A 23,475-nucleotide genomic window follows, 5' to 3' on the forward strand; every position below is an offset into this window, starting at 1 on the left:
CGTCTCCTTATATTATCAATGGAAGCGATAGCCTTTCTATCCATGGCTGGCCCTGGTCAAGGAAAAAAATGCATCTGTTTTTCTTTCACTTCAAAACTATATGGTTCAATGAGTTCCCACTTGATGAATTCTTGTTTAACAGAAGGGATGAAAGAGGGATATGGTAGGATCACTTCCCAGAATTTATTGCACTCACCCATATACTCTCACAGCAAAAAAGTGGTAGAGCTCATTTAGATGAGGTCTATCCACCTCCTGATCCATGTTCTTTCCACACTACCACTAGTTACAGAGTTGAGGGTAAGTAAATCTAATGTACCAAGTTAATCATCTTTCCTCCAAATTGTCTCTACCAAGAGGTGTCACAGAGAGAAGGGGTGGGGCAAAGACACACTGCAGACCAAGGAGTAAAGAAACCAAATTTTGTCACCTCCCCTGAAAGCTACAGACCCCTACACTTCACTATTGTATTTCTAACACAGGTTAACTTTAGATGTAAAAGACATGATGGTCTCCAAATACACAGTATATTGACTAATACATGATGATGTGGGGATGCATGTATTCTTGAATGGGACTTACCATATTTGCTGTGCTTTGTGAAAGATTATTACTTTCATGTTATTGTCAACTATCAATTGCTGAGTTCAGTTATGCTAAGTTCATGTTTACCTATATGCCTTCTATGAGAAGAATAAACTTTTTTTGTTTACACACACAAGAAGAATGCTAATGAACATTAAGTATTTATTTACTTTAATGAAGATTTGATATTTTTCCTCTCTTCTAAAACTTCCAAGGGCCATCCATTGTTTTCAGAAGAAAAGTTCAAGCCCCTTAGAGTGGCATGGCTCCTCAAGAATGGCCTATATAGGGGCGCCTGGGTGGCTCAGTCATTAAGCGTCTGCCTTCGGCTCAGGTCATGATCTCAGGGTCCTGGGATCAAGCCCCGCATCGGGCTCCCTGCTCTGCGGGAAGCCTGCTTCTCCCACTCCCACTCCCCCTGCTTGTGTTCCCTCTCTCACTGTGTCTCTCTCTGTCAAATAAATAAAATCTTTAAAAAAAAAAAAAAAAAAAAGAATGGCCTATATAATAGAGAGAAAGTAGACCCTCATGGTAAAGAGCAAGATCTGGAAATAGTGTGAGTTTGAGCCTGGGCTCTGCCAGGTCCCTGCTGTGTAAACTTGGCCAAGTCACTTTTTCCATCTCAGGTTCCTCATCTTTATAATGAAAAAAGTAATAATCCTACCACCTAAGGTTGTTTTGTTTGAAGATTAAATTATTATATTTAAGGTCTTGGAACAGTGCCTGACATATAGTTAATACTCAATAAGTATCAACTATTACTCTTTTTTCTCCTATATAAACTCCAAGCTCTTTTACCTAGTATTCTGGTCTAAGCTCAAACTGATTGAGTTAATGCTAGTCATTTCTAGAAATCACCATTTCTTTTTGAAACGTGAATTATTTTTAAACTCAGGAAAAGTATAGACTTTTTTCAAGAAAAGACTTTATTTGATTAAATCTTCATGTCTATAATAGAAATGTTCTTGTATTTTTGGAACTTTGCATCTTTTCTATACTTTTAACCTCCTTTTGGAATATAATAAGTTTTTCTAATACTGCTCATTGCTTCACTACTATTATTTCTATCATAACACCGTTGCTGCTACTATTTCTTGGGAGTTTACTATGTCAGGCATTGTACCAAGTGCTTTGTATGCATTGTCTACTTTAAGCCTTATATATATAAAAAGAAAACCTTAAGAGTATTTATTCATTCATTCAACTCATATTTATTCAGGGCTTTCTTTTTTTTTAAATGTTTTAAGTGTATTTTCAAAATTTTATTTAAATTCTAGTTAGTTAACATGCAGTGTAATATTGGTTTCAGGAGTAGAATTTTGTGATTCATCACTTACATACAACACCCAGTGCTCATCATAATAAATGCCCTCCTTAATACCCATCACTCATTTAGTCCATCCCCCACCCCTCCCTCCATCAACTCTCAGTTTGTTCTCTATATTTAAGAGTCTCTTACGGTTTGCTTCCTTCTCTCTTTTTTTCTTCCCCTATGTTCATCTGTTTTGTTTCTTAAATTCCACATATGAGTGAAATCATATGGTATTTGTCTTTCTCTGACTTATTTTGCTTAGCATAATATACTCCAGCTCCATCCACATCATTGCAAATGGCAAGATTTCATGTTAATGTTCTAGGCACTGAGAATGCAGTGTTTACTTAAAAAAAAAAAAATTCCTGCCTTCATGGAGCCTCCACTCTGGTGGTAACTTCTGATGCCTCATTTTAAGAAGGTATCTTTTTCCTATACAGTTCAGAGTGAGCCACCAGACCCAAAGTAATTGGATTCAAAATCCCATGCAGAGCCCCTCCTTAAGGGTGCCATTGAGCGTTTTTGGTTTTCCTCCAGTTTCTATTTCCACATTTTCCCTTCCTAACATCTTCAATTTCCTGTTTGGAGATCCCTGGAATTCTGAGGAAGTTGATTCTATCCTAGCTCCAGTGACTGAGATCTAGTCTAAGGGAAATAATCCAAGCTTTCAACTCTGCAGAGTGCAGAGATTGGTTCAGGGCTGGAGAGGTGATCTAAGCTGGTCAAATCAGAGTGTTCTCATATCTTTCCTTTACATGCGGGATAAAATTACTCTTTTTGTGGACAGCATGTATATACTGAAACTGCTTTAGCCATTTTTGCCTCCATGAGGGAACCCAGGGTGAGAATGAAATCAACTCATCAAGGAAAGCAGAGCCAAGAGAATTTTAGAGAAAAGATTGGAGTCCCAATGACACCATGAGGCTCTAGCTTAAACGATGCCTGAAGCTGTCATATTTCACATCTGTAAGATTCATGAGGCAAAAGATGCTCTTTATTTTTTAGCCAGTTTGATTTTGGTAATACGTGTTTTTACTGTTGTTTTGTTTGATTTTTAACTGAAAGCATCTTAAATGATTGACAAAGCAAAGGTCAGTGCCAGTTCCTCTCCCTACCCAACCTCATCACTTTCATCTCCCCATCATCTTTACTTATCCTTCTTTTACTCTTCCTTTTTATCTTCTCTTTCCTACTTCCCTGCTGTTTCACCCTCCCAAAATTCATATGGCTCCTATCAACACTACTGGTAGAAACATTAACAGACATAATAATGAACTCCTGAAATATTTATTTCATAGAAAAATATGTTAAGACTGGAAGGGACTTTAAGAGATAATGTGTTCCAGCCCCTTCCATCAGGCAGATAAGCTATTACTATTCTCAGGAGGCAAATGAAGTCCAGAAATACTGACTTGCTCAAGTTAATGTCAGACTGGGGAATAAACCCCAAATCAAAGGATCAGAGAATCCCAGCACTCAGTAGCTATAAGGATTTTAGAGATCATCTGGATCTAACTCATGTATTTTGTAACTGGGGAAACAGTATTGGTGAGGGTTAGTGACATGCCCAAGGTCACAATGCTAATCTGTGGCAGACCTAGGACAAACACATAAACTTTCTGAATTTCTCTCTAGTGCTATTTCCACTAAGTTGAACTACTTCTGCCTTTTTAATTTATTTTTTAAGGTATTAGCTAATTATTGAAATTAATATGCCAATACTTGAGGTTCAATTCTCATTCCAAATGGCTTGTCTATATTGCCTGATCTCTGTGAGAGATTCGTTACATAGGACTCCAGGACTCAGAAACAACTTTAACCATAAATCCATTGTTGAAATCAATCCCTTTACACATAAAGTATCCCTAACTAATTTTTAATACCTATTTTCTTCCTCTCAATGTTAACCCTCTAGCATTCATGGTGGGAGGGGATGAGACACTAAAAGCTTGCTTTTCCACAGCTGCACTTACATGGGGCAGTCTGGATTTTTATTATAAAAGTACTTCTCTATCAACAACTACTTGGATGAGATTGTTTCTGGATTTTAAAGCTAAAAGAAACCAAGGCAGGGGCGCCTGGGTGGCTCAGTTGGTTAAGTGACTGCCTTCGGCTCAGGTCATGATCCTGGAGTCCCTGGATCGAGTCCCGCATCGGGCTCCCTGCTCGGCGAGGAGCCTGCTTCTCCCTCTGACCCTTCCCCCTCTCATGTACTCTCTCTCATTCTCTCTCTCTCAAATAAATAAATTCTTTAAAAAAAATAAAACATAAAAAAAAAAATAAAAGAAACCAAGGCAGGGTTTTAACATCTATAATGACAGGAAATTTCCCATGCTGCTCATCCAAACAACTACTGTTTTTCAGCCCAGGGAACTAGGGCTGGTGCCACCAACTTGAAGATCACTTAAAGTGTTTACATTTTTTTTTTAATCAAACTTAACAGCTCTTCTCTCCACTCTTTTCATCTGAGACTAACATAGCCAGAGGTCAAAGACTTACCCAACCTTCCTCCTAAATCCACAGTTCTCAATACCCTGGTCAGGGTGGGAGGAGGAATCCTTCCCTCACTAGCCTTCCTAAATGTTTTTCACACTTGGCAATATTTCCTAAGGAAACAAGTTTTAATAGCTACAATTGTATCAGCCAGTATTTTTATATTTAAAACAACTCCAAACTCTCAGTTGGATAAAACAAAGTTTTTTTGTTGTTGTTCTTTCCCCGCTTCCACACCTCCACCCATTATTCATGCTGCTTGTGTGATGTGGGTCAGCCAGAGATTCCCTTTGTGTCCTTATTGTACTTATTCACTACCCAGGCTAAATGGGAAACTTAATATTGCAGAATATTAAAGATAGGAGAGAGAGTTCTAGAAGGTTTAAATTCCGCAAATATACTCTAGTCCCAAAGTGATACATTGATCTTTCTTAAGTAAAGAGTGATACATATATTACCAGTGTTCAAATTCATTGCTCATAGAAATGGCCACATCTAATTACTAGCAGAGCTAGAAAAAAAAGAAAAAGACACAGTGTGTGTGTAGAGTCCTACAGACCCTCGCACCAACATTTAAATTACATTATCTCTTGAAAAAGTGAGTTAACTGAGGAAGGAGGAGGAGGAGGAAGTTGAGAAGGACAAGGAGGAAGGGCATGAGGGCTAATGAACTTTAATAATTTACTTATGGGGCTTAAATGTTGGTGTTTTCTCTATCTTGCTACTAGAATACAGACTTAGTTTTTTCACTGGGAGATGGAGAAGGGCTGGGAACACACAGGGTAAATTCCAAACATCATTAAGTATCTAGTAAGGATCTTTCTGGCATGGGTCGTGCTTGTCTCTTTTTTTCTATTCTTTGCTACACTCCATCCAAATAAAAATTCTTGAGTTCTTTCTTCTTTATTACTGTTCCCTATTTTCAATAACAGTTTTATTTAATAAGCTTAGTTAATATTTTTTACACCAACTGAATGATTATATTAAAATCAGCCCACAAGGGGCAACTGGGTGGCTCAGTCACTTAAGCCTCGACCTCCCCTGAGGTCATGATCTTAGGGTCCTGGGATTGAGCCCCGAGTGGCAAGTGTCTCAAGTGTTGGCTCCTTGCTCAGCAGAGAGTCTGCTTTTCCCTCTCCTTCTGCTCTTCCACTCGCTCTCTCCCTCTCTTTCAAATAAATAAATAAAATAAAATAAAATGAAATCAGCCCACAAGTTCTACAACTGAACTTGTCCTTTCTAACCTAATGCTTTCTTGTTTCATAAAGCTACAACTAATAAAACACTTTAGACCTTCCTAGATTATTTTTAATCTATCAAACATACTGTTTTTTGGAATATTATTTTGAAGCAGAATGGGCCCAAAGTTTATAGATAAAATCCGATACCTTCCCATCGTCAGTAAAGGTGACAATTAAAAAAAAGCTTTTTCTGGCACTCTCTTGCCCTAATGTAGACCTTTTAATCTTTGGATATCTGTTAAAAATTAAAAACAGCTGTGCAAATCATAGCCTTAGAGACAAATGATCTTCTGCCAGTGAGTTATTTTCTTTAGGTGGTGCTTGGTTTTCTTGTCTATGGATTACTGTTGGTGTCCAACTTTTCTGGTAGAATTACTGCTTTTATTTCACCTGAGCTTTAATACTGAAAATTTATTCCTGAGTTCAATTCTTAGTTTTCAAAACTAGAAACATTTGATACGGATTGGAAGCAACCCTGTCACTTACCTCTTTCAATGTCTCATTCATACAGAAACAACCTCTTTAGTATGAGAGAAATAAATAACCAGACTCTTTAAAACTCTTGTAGTAACAGAGAACTTACTACATCAAGCTTTTAGTCCATTCTTTTTAGGAGGGACTAGGGTAGGGGCAGAGGGATTGATCATAATGTTGGAATGGGTTGAAATGTCATAATACTTACATTTAAACAAATCCATTTTTAGGTGCCTCCATGCATTAATCTTATTCCTGTTCTTTTTGTAGATATAGAACAAGTCTGAGGCCCCTTTTTTATATTTAGTCTTCACATATTTGAAGTTAGCTGCCACAGCTCCTAAGCTTTTTATTTTCTTCAACTTATGTCAGATGTTCTTCATATGAGATGGATACAGTTTTTTTTGTTCTCCTTTGGACACAGTCATTTGTCACTGTCACTCCTTAGGGCATAGTGCTACATGTGTGAATCTTCTTTTATTGGGATCTCACAAGATATGCTACATGAAGTTACTCCCCATCATGTCTGGAGTAAATGTGTCTTAGAGAAGCTGAGTAAATATACTTTCGGTAAATTTTGGTGGCCAGTCAGGAAATAATAGGTTGTCTCAATTGTTTTAAAAGTTGGTGTGAATGTAGCATCATTTTGTGTATAAGTACACAGATGGAATATAGATAATAAGAGTCATATGTCCAAGTCTCATAAAGATGGGACCACTTTTAAAACAGAGTAATAACTCCAGTAGTCAAATGGCACTGCTAGTAATTCAATAGGCCCTTCAAAAGCAGGCATCAATTCACTCTTATGTTGAGGCTCTCCGACCCCAATATAACTTAGTTCCTCTTCTGGGTCTACTCTTCATGATGTATTCCCTTTTCTTCTACCAGAATTAACTATACAACCATAGCCTTATAGCTACATTTCATGTCCCCAAAGGAATCTATTTGGTATATGAAATCATCATTCTCTATTGGCCAGAGCTTTTGTATCAGTGTATATTATAAGCTATGGTTCAGCCTATCAATTGTCTTTCTTTAGGTTAGATGGCCACTTGTGGGCTTATCAGGCCTGGTCCAGAGAGAGTTGGGACATGTGTTATACAATGTGACTTCTTTTTAATAAGGAAATACCTATGGTTGTCACCTTATCAAGAGCACCAGGCACTGTGACATGGAGAGCTTTATGGATTCCTTTTTGGGATCAAAGGAAAATGAGAAGGAAAGAACTCAGCTATATACCTGGATTAACTCATTAACTGTACATGAGAATAAGACAGCTCTTCCTAGGATCTTTTCTGAGGACAAATTCCTTGAGTCTTATAATTCAGGAAGCTGCTACCAGTCAATAATGAGCTATCAATTAGAAAACCTCTAGATAAGGGAAGAGCAGGTAGAGCCATTGCCTGGTACATGAAAAACTTCATGAAGGCAGGGAAAATAAGATACTTATTAAAGAAAAAAAGCGCCTAATACTTAGCACACAGTAGGTCTCAATAAATGTGGATTGGTAAAAATCCCTTAAATGAACAACCAAAGAATATCCCAGGATTGCTTTAAATAGAGATCTCTGAAAACAGCAACATAGGCATTGGCCAAGTAGGAAGCAGGAGATAAAATTCTATGGTGCCTGATTACTAAGTCAATCATTTTGATTACATAATTATTTCCTATTTTTTTAAAAGAGAAAATTCAGATAATTCAGTTACCTCAGAGCATATTCTTTTTTTTTTTTTTTTCCCATTATTGATATAAATTTTATTTAAAAGGTGATATTTATTCAGGTTTTGCCATGTGCTTTATCTCATTAAATTCCCCTCACCTCCCCATGAACCAAATATGATCGTGTCCAATTTATAGGCCAAAGAGGTTAAGTGGCCCATGTTTGAGATGATTGGGATGAATTTCCTCTAAATGACAGTGTTGACTCTGAAGATACAGGCCGGCCTGCTTGCTACGATTTTCCCTTCCAGCCATCTCCCTGCCTTGGTTCCCTCAGAGCATATTCTTAAGGATACTATTTCATCTTAAGATTAAGCTTACTCTGTATTATTAAAAGTAGAACTTCAGACAATAGACTAACATAAATATAAATTTCCCCTTGAAGAATTTTCTAATCAAGTTTTTCAAAGCTGAAATCAGCATTTTAAGAGAAATGCTTTCCTTTTCAGAGGACTCTAGGGGATGTCCAAACTGACACGCATGTTACGAAATGAATCCCACCATCAAATGCCTTGTAAAGGCCTTCCTGAGTTTCAGTGATCGATTTTATTCTATCTATATTTTTATGGTTTTTGTCTACATCAGCAATGGCAAATACCTGACTCAAATACTATCAGTCCCTCTCCCATGCTCATGGTGGACATCAACAATCAATACAGCCACTGCCAGTAGAGTTGCCACTGTAGACGAAAATGCTTTGATGATGACCTTAGACTTAGCTTATATTTGATTCTGTATTCTCATTGTCCTAAATTGAGGATTTGGCAGCAATGTGGTTGAGTAGTTTTTGTTAGGTTGCTGTAGCTTCAAATACCTCTACTTCTAGCTTTTCCTGAGTACAACTCAAATTAACATTTACCATGAAATCATCAGTCGTGGTCAGTTTCCAAATTCATTTGTTTTGCTTTTCAACCTGTTTTTTCCCTACCTATATGGGGAGTATATCTTTTTGTTTCCCCTTTCAGGCTTAACTTAGTACTTTCATGAGGTAAATTAAAATTCATGTCTGGGGCACCTGGGTAACTCAGCTGGTTAAGTGTCTACCTTCGGCTTAGGTCATAATCTCCAGGTCCTGGGATAGAACCCTTCATCAGGCTCCTTGCTCAGAAGGGAGCCTGTCTCTCCCTTTCTCTTTACCCCTCCCCTCCATCTGTGTTCTCTCTTTCTCAAATAAACAAGATCTTTAAAATATAAATAAAATTCATATCCAAACCTCTGAAACTCAGATTTATTTCTCAGATTGTATAGTTTTTCAGCAGTAATCTAATGCACTATAGTTAAAAATCTCATTTAGTCCAAGGACTAAAGCAGTATTTCTGTCCAGAAACCACTTAAGCAGGGAAAAATATTCAGTTGACAAACAAGGAAATGCATTCTGATTCAATTGTCAGTAAAAAAGAGAGGTACCCGTGTAAAAGGTGTCTACTCATCAGAGAATTTTAGTGATTCCTGACCTGATCTTCCCTATTGATTACATACATGCACACCTGCTATTTATCTCCATCTGCATGTTTCATAAGAATTTGCAATCCCATATGCCCAATATGAAGTTCATCATCTTCCCCTTTTTAAACCATCTCATCATCCTGCATTTTCTATTATTCACTAACTCAGCAAACATTTACTAAGCATCCATACATGCTAGGGACTGTGCAGAATGCTGTAAATAGCAAGGGATGAACATATCTAGTTCCGGCTGTCATGAAGTTTATGCTATAATAGAATAGACCTAGAATAAGCAGTTAATTATACAAGTGATTGGTCACTAAAGTTAGAAACTGAGAATCATGCACAAGTCTTTCTGCCAATCCTAACATCTAATAAATCGCTATATTCCTCCAGATTATATTGTCTAAATTTCCTTTGAATTAGAATCTTCCCATGCATTCCAACTTTCACTGCCAGCATTCTCTCTCATCTCTCATTCTGCACCAATAAAACAACCACTGTTGTATTCTTCCTCAAACACATTTCTCACATAATCTTCACCAAATAATCTAAGGGCAAAACCCAGTTATTAAAAGCTGTATTTTTAGAATATAGTTTCCAAGATCCTTTATCCAGTCTACAAAGCTCTCCAAGATTGCCTAACATACCTATTCCTATACCTATCATTCTTTACTCTCTGTAGTTATATTCTCACATTTTCCACACACACATATTATTTTTTTAATTTAAATTTAGTTAATTAACAGTGTATTATTAATTTCAGAGGTAAAGTTCAGTGATTCATCAGTCTTATATAACATGCAGTGCTCATTAAAACATGTGCCCTCCTTTATGCCCATCACCCAGTTATCCCATCCCCCCACCCCTCCAGTAACCCTCAGTTTGTTTCCTATGGTTAAGAGTCTCTTAAGATTTGCCTCCCTCTCTGTTTTCGTCTTGTTTTATTTTTCCTTCCCTTCCCCTATGATCCTCTGTTTTGTTTCTTAAATTCCACATATGAGTGAGATCATGTGATAATTGTCTTTCTCTGACTTATTTCACTTAGCATAATACCCTCTAGTTCCACCCACATCATTGCAAATGGCAAGATTTCATTTTTTTGATGGCTGAGTAACATTGCATTGTGTATATATACATAGATATATATACACTACATCTTCTTTATCCATTCATCTGTTGATGACCATCTGGGCTCTTTCCATAGTTTGGCTCTTGTGGATATTGCTGCTATAAACATTGGGGTGCAGGTGCCCCTTCAGATCACTACATCTTCGGGGTAAATACCCAGTAGTACAATTGCTGGGTCATAGGGTAGCTCTATTTTCAACATTTTGAGGAACCTCCATACTGTTTTCCAGACTGGCTGCTTTAGTTTGCATTCCCACCAACAGTGTAAGAGGGTTCCCCTTTCTCCACATCCTCGCCAACATCTGTCATTTCCTAACTTGTTAATTTTAGTCATTCTGACCAGTGTGAGGTGGTATCTCATTGTAGTTTTGATTTGTATTTCCCTGATGTTGAGTGATGTTGATCATTTTTTCATGCCACACACACATATTATATGACACTGTGACAATATCCTCTCTGCCTGAAATGCCTTTTCTATTTGGCTTCTCCAACTCTTCTTTTTTCTTTTAAGAGAGAGAAGGGTGGGGGAGGGGGAGTGGGGGAGAGAGAGAATCTTAAGCAGGTTCCATGCCAGTGCAGAGCCCAATACAGGGCTTGATCTCATGACCCTAAGATCATGACTTGAGCCAAAATCAAGAGTCAGATGCTTAACTGACTGAGCCACCTAGGCTCCCCTGTCTTCTCTATCTTAACTATCTTTTAGGACTCAAGATTTAGTTCTGAATCAGAAATTACATTATAATGCCAAAATACCTGGACACATCTCAATCATTGCACTCATCTCTTTGTATTATAATTGTATGTTTATAAATCTGACACTCTGACATAACTTTGGGATCCTTCAGGGCAAGGACTCTATCTTCATCATCCTTGGGGCCTCAGAGCCCATTTTAGAGTTTAACACGGGGTAGGCACCCTAGAAATAATTGTTTAATGTATGGATGAGTGAGTAGTCTACAAACAAGACATCCACATTTGGGGGATAAAGTACTTGTTGGTCAAAATATACCCATTTTTTATTATAATATCTGTCCTGCTAAGCCATTTAACTTACATGCATAATGAATCAAGACTTGATAGCTAGATTGTATCTAAGTCAACTAATAGTAGCTATGCAGGCAGAGCTGCTTTTTGGTTAATGCAAACACTATCTGGCTAAACAATTCCAGTTGATGTTAAAATAGAACAACAACAAAAAAAAACAGTTTTACAGCTGTTTTAATGTACCATCAAAGCTGCAGGCTATCCCACATGTTAGACAAACTGACTTGATCCACCCCACACACTGCTTTAAGTCCCAACTCCACCCTGCTTTGAATATCTTCACCAACCAGTCCAAGTTGCTCTCCACTCCTGAGTTGATCTTAAGATCTATTTTGCCACTCAAGCATATATTATTTTGATATTTATATATAAATTAACCTATCACAGATGGAATAGACCAAGTAAGAAAATCAGAGATAGCTGTTAGAGTGTCTGCTTTATTCCAGGTTCTTCAGATTGATTATTTCCAATTTTTCCAACAACACAAGAAAGTAGGCACACATCAACTCCCTTTTATAGATAATGAATACAAAAGTTAGCCAAGGGAAATAACTTTCTTAGTAATCTATAGATCAAAGCAGTGGTGCTGGGATTTGAACACAAATGTATCTTACTACAAAGTTCCCATCTTTGCCCATTTCCTTGTATGTATATGGTTTAGTTCCCTCTTTTATAACCCAGATGTACAGTAGAGGTATTGGGACCAGGTAATAAAGCTGAGAAAATTATTGAAGGCTATTGGCAATTTGATGGGTGTGAATGAAAGGAGATAATAAGAATTAGTCTAAGGGAAGAAACTACTATCAAGTCAGCCACTATATGCAGGAGACCACATATATTTATTGTATATCTTATCTAATAAATCTTCATGAAATTGAAAGTGATCTCTCCCTTTTATTTTTTAAAGATTTTATTTATTTATTTGTCAGAGAGAGCACAAGCAGGGGGAGCAGCAGCAGGAGAGGGAGAAGCAGGCTCCCCACTGAGCATGGTGCCCAATGGGGGACTCGATCCCAGGACCCTGAGATCATGACCTGAGCCCAAGGCAGACGCTTAACTGACTGAGCCACCCAGCCGCCCCTGTTATCTCCCTTTTAAAGATGAGGAAAGTATCTTGATTAAAAATCAAACAGATAATATGGTATAAGGAACTTAGATTTGTGCTCAAGTTAGTTTGACCCAAATTCCATGTTGTTCATCACTTACAACCCTCAGTAAACATTCTATACAGGTATCCATATAGATTGTGGTTGACAAAATGTCCGTCAACACAAATGGCAGTGCTACCTCATTTCTCTTCCTAAGAGTCACTCTACAACCCACCTAATTGCCTTTGGATCTCTCCACCTCTAATTATGCCTTTAGATGATTGATCTTTAGGCCAATAAGTAGTGCTTTTAAAGACAAAAATAAAAAACTATGCTGAGAACCCAATAGACTGTCCGCTAATATCCACTCACCTTTAACTTTGAGATGTAAATATATTTTCCATTTTCCTAAGAGTAAAATGATTGAAATTGGAACCAGGCTCTTTGCCTAAAGAAAACAATAGTTTCTTTTTTTTCTTTTGCTTAATTTTAATTAGCACCATGATCAGAATTTCACATGGATTATTTCATAACATCTTAAATGCTATGGTTTTTTTAAATTATTGAAATATAATTGATGATGATATAAGGTTTTAGGTATATAACACATTGATTCAACAATTCTACATTACTCAATACTCACTATCTGTCATCATATAATGTTATTATATTATCAACTAGTGCTGTACTTTTCATCTCCAAAATTTATTTTATAACTGGAAGTTTGTAACTCTTAATCCCTGTCATCTATTTTGCCCATTCCCACTGCTCTCTGGCATCCATCAGTTCTGTGTATTTGAGTCTGTTTGCTTTTTGTTTGTTACTTCATTTTGTTTTCATATTCTACACAAAAGTGAAATCATATGGTATTTGTCTTTCTCTGATTTATTTCACTTAGCATAATATCCTCAGGGTCCATCCATGTTGTCACAAATGGCAAGATCCCATTCTTCTTTACAGCTAATATTGCATTGTGTGTGTATTATAACACACACATACAATTTCTTTATCCATCTATTGACAGACATTTAGATTGCTTCCATATCTTGGCTATTGTAAATAATTCTACAAAACATAGGGCTGTATATATCTTTTCAAAATAGTGATTTTTGTTTTGAGTAAATACCCAGGACTGAAATTAGTAGATATTATGGTATTTCTAATTTTTTGAGAAACTTCCATACTATTTTCTACAATGGTTGCATCAATTTACATTCCCAACAAAAGTGCATGAGGGTTCCTTTTTTTTTTTTACTTCCTTACTAACACTTGTTCTTGTATTTCTTATACTAGACATTCTGAGACTAGGGTGAGATGATATCTCATTGTGGTTTTGATTTGCATTTCCTCAATGATTAGTGATGTTGAGCATCATTTATGTGTCTGCCATCTATATTCCTTCTTCGGAAAAATGTCTTTTCAGGTCCTCTGCCATTTTAATCAGATTACTTGGGATTTTGTTTTTGTTTTGGTGTGGAACTTAAAGTTCCTTACATTTTACTTTAAACTTTTATTGGATATATCAGTTGCAAATATCCTCTCCCATTCAATATAATGCCTTCTGGTTTTGTTAATGATTTCCTTTTGCTGGGCAAAAGAATTTGTTTTGATGTAGTCCCAATAATTTATTTTTTTGTTTCCCATGCCTGAGGAAACACATCCATAAATATGTCACCAAGGTTTATGTTTAAGAGATTACTGCCTAGGTTTTCTTTTAGGAGTTCTATGGTGTCAGGTCTTACATATAGGTCTTTAATCCATTTTGAGTGTGTGTGTGTGTGTATGTCTGTCTGATGTAAGAAAGTTGTCTTGTTTCATTTGCATATGGCTGTCCAGTTTTCCCAACGCCATTTGTTGAAAAGACTCTTTCTAAATTGCATATTCATGCCTCCTTTATATAGATTAATTGACCATATAGGTTTATTTCTAGGCTGTCTATCCTGTTCCATTGATCCTTTGTGTCTGTTTTTGTGCCAGTAGTATACTATTGCTTTGTAGTGTATCTTCAAATCTGGGAATGTGATACCTCCAGCTTTGTCGCTCTTTCTCAAAATTGCTTTGACTATTCAGGGTCTTTTGTGGTTCCACACAAATTTTAAGATTTGTTCTGGTTCTGTAAAGATGGTATTGGTATTGTGATAGGGACTGCATTGAATTTTTAAATGACTTTGTGTGGTATGGACATTTTAATAATAGTAATTCTTCCAATCCATGAACATATACATCTTTCCACTTGCATTGTCTTCAAATGTCTTCATTTCTTTCACCAATGTCTTATAGTTTTCAGATTATAGGTCTTTCATTTCCTTGGTTAAATTTATTCCTCAGTATTTCTTTTCTTTTTTTTTTTTTTTTGGTGCAGTTGTAAATGGCATTATCTTTTAAATTTTTCTTTCAATTATTTCATTATTAATGTATATAAAAGAAACTTCTGTATATTAATTTTCTATCCTTCAACTTTACTGAGTTCATTTATTCTAATAGTTTTTTGGTGGAGCCTTTAGGATTTTCTATATATAGTATGATGTCATCTGCAAATAGTGGCAGTTTTTCTTCTTTTTGACTGATTCCTGCAGTGAGGCTTTGAGTACTGTATTGAATAAGAGAGGTAAAAGAGACTATCCTTGCTTTGTTCCTGATGTTAGAGGTAAATATTTAGCTTGTCATCATTGAGTATGATGCTAGGTATAGGTCTGTCATATATGGCTTTATTATGTTGAGGTATGTTCCTTCTAAATCCACTTTATTAAGAGTTTTTATCATGAATGAATATTGCCATTTGTCAAATGCTTTTTATGCTTCTATTGACATGGTTATATGGTTTTTATCCCTTTTTTGGTGTTAATGTGATGTATCACCATCAATTTGTGACTATTGAACCGTCCTTACATCCCTGGAATAAATCTCACTTGATCATGGCAAGTTTTTTAAATGTATTGGTGAGTTTGGTTTGCTGATAATTTGTTGAGAATTTTTTTCTGAGGTATCTTTGTCTGGTTTTGGCATCAGGATAATACTGGCCTTGTAGAATGAATTTGGAATTTTTTCTTCCATTTTTGGGGAATAGTTTGAGAAGAGTAGGGATTAACTCTTCTTTAAATGTTTGGTAGATTTCAACTGTAAAGCCATCTAATCTGGACTTTTGTTTGTTGGGAACTTTTTGATTACAGATACAATTACGTTAGTAGTAATCAATCTCTTTATCAGTTTCTCCTAGATTTTTCCAATTTGTTGACATATAATTTGTACTTCAAAAAAAACTAGTACTTCGTTTCATTGTTCTTTTCTATTTCTTTTTAGTCTCTATATCATTAATTTTCTCTCCAATCTTTATTATTTCGTTTCTCTATTAACTTTGGAGTTTGTTTTCTTTTTCTAGTTCATTTAGGTGTAAAGTTGGTCTGATTGAGATTTTTCTTTTTTCTTGTGATAGGTCTGTATCACTATAAGCTTCCCTCTTTGAACGGCTTTTGCTGGGTCCTGTAGATTATGAATTTTTTTTTTTTAATTTTCTTTGGTCTTCATATATTTTGATTTCCTTTTATGAAAGATTACATTTAGAAAAAGTATCTGACATTTTGTGTTTTAACATCTATTCTGTAATGGATATACTACATTTACTATATGTTTGTTTTTACCACTGAAATTTTTTCCTTTAATAATTTTCTTTTAGTTATGGCCTCTTATTTCCACTTAAAGAATTCCCTTTACCATTTCTTGTAAGGCTGGATGGTGATGAAATCCTTTAACTTTTGTCTGCAAAATTCTTTCTCTTTCAATTCTGAATGATAACGTTGCCAGGTAGGATATTCTTGGTTGTAGGTTTGTTAGTTTTCCCAGCACTTTGAATATACTGTGTTACTTCATTCTGGCCTGAAAAATTTCTGCTAAAAAATCAGCTGATAGCTTTATGTGGTGTCACGGTATGTAAGTGTTATCTTTTGTCTTGCTGCATTTAAAATGCTCTCTTTAGCCTTTCTGCCACTTTATTACTAGTCTTGGTGTGGACCTCCTTAGAATCTTGTTTGGGGCTCTCTGTATTTTCTGGATCTGGATGTCTATTTCTTTTCCCATGTTAGGAAAGTATTCAGCTGTTATTTCTTCAAATAAGTTTTCTGCCCTTCTTCTACTTCTGGGATCCCTGTAATGTAAATATTATGCTTGATGTCCCAAAGTTCTTAACCTATTCTCATTTTTTATTCTTTTTGCTGTTTAGCTTAGTTGTTTTCCACTACCCTCTCTCCCAGATTGCTGATTCATTCTACAACCCCTAATCTGCCATGATTCCCTCTAGTCTATTTTTCATTTCAGTTATTGTATTCTTCAGCTCTATCGCCTTGTTGAAATTCTGAGTTTATCGACTCTTTAGTTGATTGTGGTGAGTATCTCTAGGAGCATTATTTGAACTCTTTATCAGGCATATTGCTTATCTTTGTTTCATTTACTTTTACTGTGATTTTTGTCTTTTTCTTTCATTTGAGGCATATTCCTTTCTCTTCATTTCATCTGTTTATGTATTAGGTAGGTGAGCTTGTCTCCCCCCCCCTACTCTTTTTGATATGGCCTTCTGTCTACACATGGCTGTGAAAGATCTGTTCTATGTATTCAGGTCATTTTCAGAGTTAGTTGTATAGATGTAGCTGTTATCTCAGTGTGTTCTTGGGATGAGTAAGTGCAGGATTTTATTATTCTGCCATCTTCCTGCTTTCAAGGCTATATTGTATATACTATTTATGTACTCATTTTACAAATGAGAAAACTGAGCCTTTGCATGGTTAATATATCTTGCTGCTGGTATACAACTGATAATCCAGAAGGTTTGTTATAGAAGTAATACAACCCCTTAGCCATGTTAATGAAGAAGAAACAGACATTAAACAGCTTCTTGTTAACTAGACATTTTTAAAATCAGGATACTATCTAGCATGTATAAGAATTTGGACATATGGACCAAGGAAAATGTAATAAATAGAAAATATTCTTTGATATACTAAAATGAATGGATTATTGCAATCCAGTTTAGCAAAACATTTCATTCTAGCCATTGAGATTTCCCAAGCTGCTGTGGCAGGGTATCTGTCTCTGTAAAAATCAAATGAGATTTTATGTTAATACACTTTGTAACAAGTTGTACCCTAACAGAAATTTAAGAAATTATTAGAAGATATATAGGTGAACCTCAGTTGACCTGAGGAGACCTTGACTTTTCCTTATGAAAGATTATATTTAGAAAAAGTATCTGACATTTAGAAAAAAGGAATTGTGTAGTTGATATAAAGAAGTGTATTAAGTAATTGACTCTGGTAGGAATTTATGAACAATTTGGCAGTGAGCAGAGAATCTTACCAAAATTACCTAATGAATTATGATTTTACTTTGGCAGATCAGTAAGATGCTTAAAATCATTTCAATCATATATATATATCCATTTCTCTACCACTAGCTGACAGATAGATGTATAATATTTTCATGATATTAGGGTAGCCTTCTATATTGTTAATGACATAGAGATAGAGAAATATTGCATTAGTATTTTTGTTATTTTTAGTAATATCTGTGCAACAGAATTTTACAAATTATGGTCTTAAGTGCAATTTCTTTTTGAGTAACAGGTTTATCACACTGTTGTAATCCAAGTATATTCCCAAGCCAGCCATTGAAGATGAGAAAAAGATGGGATCTAAAGACTCAAAGCCAAGTTGAGAGAAATGTCAGAAACTATGGTCCTGAATCAGAGACTTTCTAGTTTTAGTTTCAGATTGACTATTACTGAGACTAGTTTTTCTTCCCCCCCCTCAGTTTGAGATATATAATATTAAGATGTACAATACTAGCTTTTCTAAAATATGTTCTCTATTTGAAGTCTACTTTCTCATATTTAACATTAATACATTGCACACAGACACTACATACTGTATTACAAACTCTGCATAGACAAAGACTATATTTTGTTTTTTGTTTTTTTGTTTTTTTTTTTTTTTTTACTTATTCATTCAGTAAATCTTTCCTTGTCCTCTTCTCTGCATTAGGCAAAGTTCTGGATTTCAAATGATTTGCAACTTAGTAGGGGAGGCTTAAAAGTAAATAGACCTAAGACAAAATGACCCATGCTCAGATCACAGCTGTGTGGTGGAGAGGGCATGCGGGAGAGAGTGTATGAAAACTGTGCTAAAGAAAAGGTTTTCTGGGTGAGAGGACTAGTCCTCATAAATATTGGGAAATGAGGTTTAAGCATTTCAGTAAAACCCACAAGATAGGATGCATATAAGAAAATGTGGTCAGAAATTAGACTGGAAAGTCAGCAGCTAGATCCTGAACTGATTCAGATGTCATATTAGGAGTTTGTGCTTTATCCTAGATGAGACAGAGCAATTGAAAATATAAGACAGAGACTGACAGACTAAGTTTTAGAATGATCTCTCTTGTACCAGAGTGGAGGGTATATTGGAAAGATACAAAGAAAAGGAATGGGAGTCTACAGGAGAGATTAAAAAGGAGAGGAATAGAATCTCAACATACTTACAATTAGAACTGATGTATCTTGAATGTGGTAGTAGGAGGGTGAATAATTCAATTTTTACTTGCTCAAGGTCTAACCTCATGCTTGACACATTGAAATCACTCAACAAGATGTTCATAGAATGAATGAGTAGAAAAGTAAACGAAGCCTAAACACCATCATTACTATCTCATTATCATCAATATCATTGACTGGATGCTTATTAGGCACCATGCTTTTGTTAAGTTATTCAAATATATTAACACACATTGGATACTCACAATAACCCTATGTGATGGGTTCTATTATATTTCCGTTTTACAGATGAGAGAACTGAAGCTTGCTAAAGTTACTAAGGGGAAGGTTCATACCTTGAGCCTCAGAAGTGTAAATGGAAAATTTTTTATCTCTTGTAATATTTTAGAAATATGGTCAACTAATCTTTGACAAAGCAGGAAAGAATATACAATGGAAAAAAGACAAGTCTCTTCAATAAATGGTGTTGTGAAAATTGGAGAGCCACATTCAGAAGAATGAAACTGGATCATTCTCATACCATATGCAAAGATAAACTCAAAATGGATGAAAGACCTAAATGTGACCTAGAGGAGAACACAGGCAGTAAACTCTTCAACCTTGGCCACAGCAACTTCTTGCAAGACTCATCTCTAAAGGCAAGGGAAACAAAAGCAAAAATGAACTAGTGGGACTTCATCAAGAATAAAAGCTTCTGCACGGCAAAGGAAATAGTCAACAAAACTAAAAGGCAACCTGTGGAATGGGAGAAGATATTTGCAAATGACATATCAGATAAAGGGTATCCAAGATCTGTAAAGAATTTCTCAAATTCAACCCCCCAAAAACAAATAATCTAGTCAAGAAATGGGCAGAAGACATGAACAGATACTTCTCCAAAGAAGACATACAAATGGCCAATGTACACATGGAAATGCAAATCAAAATCATAAGGAGATACCACCTTACACCAGTTAGAATGGCTAAAATTAACAAGACAGGGAACAAATGTTGGTGAGGATGTGGAGAAAGGGGAACCCTCTTACACTGTTGATGGGAATGCAAGCTGGTACAGCCACTCTGGAAAACAATTAAAAAAGTTAAAAATAGAGCTACCCTACAACCCACAGATTGCACTACTGGGTATATACCCCAAAGATACAGATGTAGTGAAAAGAAGGGGCACCTGCATCCCAATGTTCATAGCAGCAATGTCCACAATAGCCAAACTGTGGAAGGAGCTGAGATGTCCTTCAACAGATGAATGGATAAAGAAGATGTTTCATATATACAGTGGAATATTACTCAGCAATCAGAAAGGATGAATATCTACCATTTACATCAACATGGATGGAACTGGAGAGTGTTATGCTAAGTGAAATAACTCAATCAGAGAAAGACAATTATTATATGGTTTCATTCATATATGGAATATAAGAAATAGCACAGAGGATCATAGGGGAAGGGAAGGAAATCAGAGAGGGAGACAAATCATGAGAGACTCTTGACTCTGGGAAACAAACTGAGGGTTGCAGAAAGAGAGGTGGGTGGGGAAATGGGGTAACTGGGTGATGGGCATTAAGGAGGGCATATGATGTGATGAGCACTGGGTGTTATATGCAACTAATGAATCAATGAACACTACCTCAAACTAATGATGTACTGTATGTTGGCTAATTTAATCTAAATAAAAAAGAATTTAAAAAAAACAAAAATGACATGTATCCACTGTTCTTTGAATTTAACAATGCTATTTAAAAACTAGTATTAATTTTTAAGGAGATTGCCTTCTACATTTTACAGAGTATTCCAGACATTATTGTCAGAGAAGAGTCAAGTTGGAACTTCATGGAAGATCAATGGAACTATACTCCAGTACAAGCCTTGAAACATTGGAAAATATAACCAGCATGAAAGAAAGCAATGTTTCTTTTCATCTGTGAAAATCAACTCACAGAAACAAAAACTAGGAAAAAGGTAACATGGTGCTTTGCATTCAGTTACTCCAAAGTCACTAAAAATAACATAAATGATGCATTTTTTCTCTTCTCCATAATGAATGGCCTACGTGTATTTGATAATTGCATATGGCTGAGAATAGTTTAATTGAAAATGAACTGTGGCAGGGCTCCTGGATGGCTCAGTCGGTTAAGCGTCTGCCTTTGGCTCAGGTCATGATCCTAGGGTCCTGGGATCGAGCCCCATGTCAGCGAGCCTGCTGCTCCCTCTCCCTGCCACTGCCCCTGCTTGTGCTCTCCGTCAAATAAGTAAAATCTTTTTTTTTTTTTTAAAGGAAAATAAATTATGGCTTTGCTTTTTGTAAATGCAGGGATCCTGTGTTTCTCATTGGTTTATTATGTCTTACCAGGCCTTGCCACCATGAAGAGAGGAAGCCCCTCAGCACTTGAGACCCCTTGGATTTTCTTAACTGACATCATAAATGTCAACAATTCGGGGGCAATTTGATGTTCCTTTTTTATTTTTTAACTCCATATTACTGAAAAATAATTCATCATCATTACCATCTTATCACAATTCCTGTAATCTTTATAATGTTTGAGAATCTACAAAGCAGTTTCATTTACAGGTTGAAAAAGTATTTCTTTATTGTCTATGAAAAACAAAACTCAGAGAAGTTAAGTGACTTCCCTAGATTGCATATTTGAAGAACCAGAGTTTGTACCTTAGAATCTAAGCACAATATTTTTCCACTAGTAAGTGCCTACCTAAAGACCTAAAAAATATCACAATATACATGCCTTTAAGACACCTGAGGAAGGTAGCCAAGAGGAATGGGACTTTATTACAATAAAAATATTTTAAATTAAATATTTAAGATGTTTAATATTTAATGCCTGATAAATCAGCAGTGAGCAATAATGATAAGAAACTACAAATCAAAGGTGGTGGGTGGGATGCCTGGGTGGCTCAGTCAGTTAAGCCTCTGACTCTTGTTTTTGGCTCAGGTCATGATCTCAGGATCTTGGGATGGAGGCCCACATTGGGCTCTGTGCTCAGAAGGGAGTCTGCTTCTCTGCCTCTCCCTCTGCCTCTGCCCCTGCCCCTTCTCCCCCCACCATTTGTGCATGCACTCTCTCTTTCAAATAAATCTTTTATAAAGGTGGTGGGCAAGGAAAGATACAGAAGATTCAGTACAGCAAGCTAAATGATATGGCTCCTTACCTGCTTCCAGACATTAGGAACAGTACTAAAGACAAGCTAGCAGATTCAATCCCAAGAATTAATACTACATGCTTCCAAATTGGAAAGAAGGCTGGTAATCAGGCAGTCCTAAGATGATGTCAAGTAGTATTCCATTAAGGTATAGTATATAGTTGTTTTTTCTTTTTTCAATTTTTTATTGTGGTAAAACATACATAAAATTTACCATAACTGTTTAAGTATAAACTTCTGTAGTATTAAGTACATTCATATTGTAGTATAACCATTACTACCATCCATCTTCAGAATGCTTTTCATCTTGTAAAACTGAAACGCTATACCCGTTAAACCATAACTCCCACTTCCCCCTCTCTCATCTTCTGGAAACCACCTCTGTCTCAATGGTTTTGACTACCCTAGGTACCTCATAAAAATTTAATCATACAGTTTGTCTTTTTGTGACTGGCTTATGTCTTCAAGTTTCATCCATGTTGTAGTATGTTCCAGAATTTCTTCTTCAAGGCATATAATATTTCATTGTACATATATACCACATTTTTTTATTATCTGTTGTGATGGACATTTGGGTTTCTTCCCTGTTTTAGGTATTGTGAATAATACTGCTATGAATATAGGTGTCTTAGTCAGCTTGGGCTGCTGTAGCAAAATACCACAGCTGGGTGGTTTAAACAATAGAAATTTATTTCTCACAGCGTTGGAGGTGGGGAAGTCTGATATAAAGTTGCTCACAGGTTTTCTTAGTGGGAACCTCATCCTGGCTGGCTATATGCTCACATGACCTTTCCTTATTGCATGTGCAGGAAGAGAGATCAATTTTGTCTCTTCTTATCAAGGCACAAATTCCATCATAAAGTCACTACCCTCATGACCTCTAAACCTAGACATTGATTTTAATTCTATTGGGTATTTACACAGAAGTAAAATTGCTGGATCATATGGTAATTCTATAATACTGTTTTCCACAGAGGCTGTACCATTTTACATTCCCACTAAAATTGTATGAGGGTTCTAATTTCTCCACATCCTTCCAACACTTGTTTTCAGTTTCTTTGATAATAGCCGTTCTAATGGGTATGAGGTGGTATCTCATCATGGTTTTGATTTGCATTGCCCTGATGATTAATGATGTTCAATATCTTCATTTGCTTAGTGGCTACCCATATATCTTCTTTGGAGCAATGTCTATTCTTTTGCCCATTTTAAAATTGGGCTGTTTTTATGTTGTTGATTTTTAAGAGTTCTCTA

General features: G+C 36.0%; 1 long non-coding RNA gene across 1 annotated transcript in view; it reads left to right on the top strand.

The window, feature by feature from the left end:
• The window catches only part of LOC116646742, a 201,663-nt gene that overhangs the window by 140,369 nt on the left and 37,819 nt on the right, over positions 1–23,475 (top strand). The window lies entirely within an intron of this gene.

The sequence above is a fragment of the Phoca vitulina genome, unplaced genomic scaffold (assembly GCF_004348235.1).
Source record: "Phoca vitulina isolate PV1807 unplaced genomic scaffold, GSC_HSeal_1.0 scaffold2, whole genome shotgun sequence".
Taxonomy (NCBI): domain Eukaryota; kingdom Metazoa; phylum Chordata; class Mammalia; order Carnivora; family Phocidae; genus Phoca; species Phoca vitulina.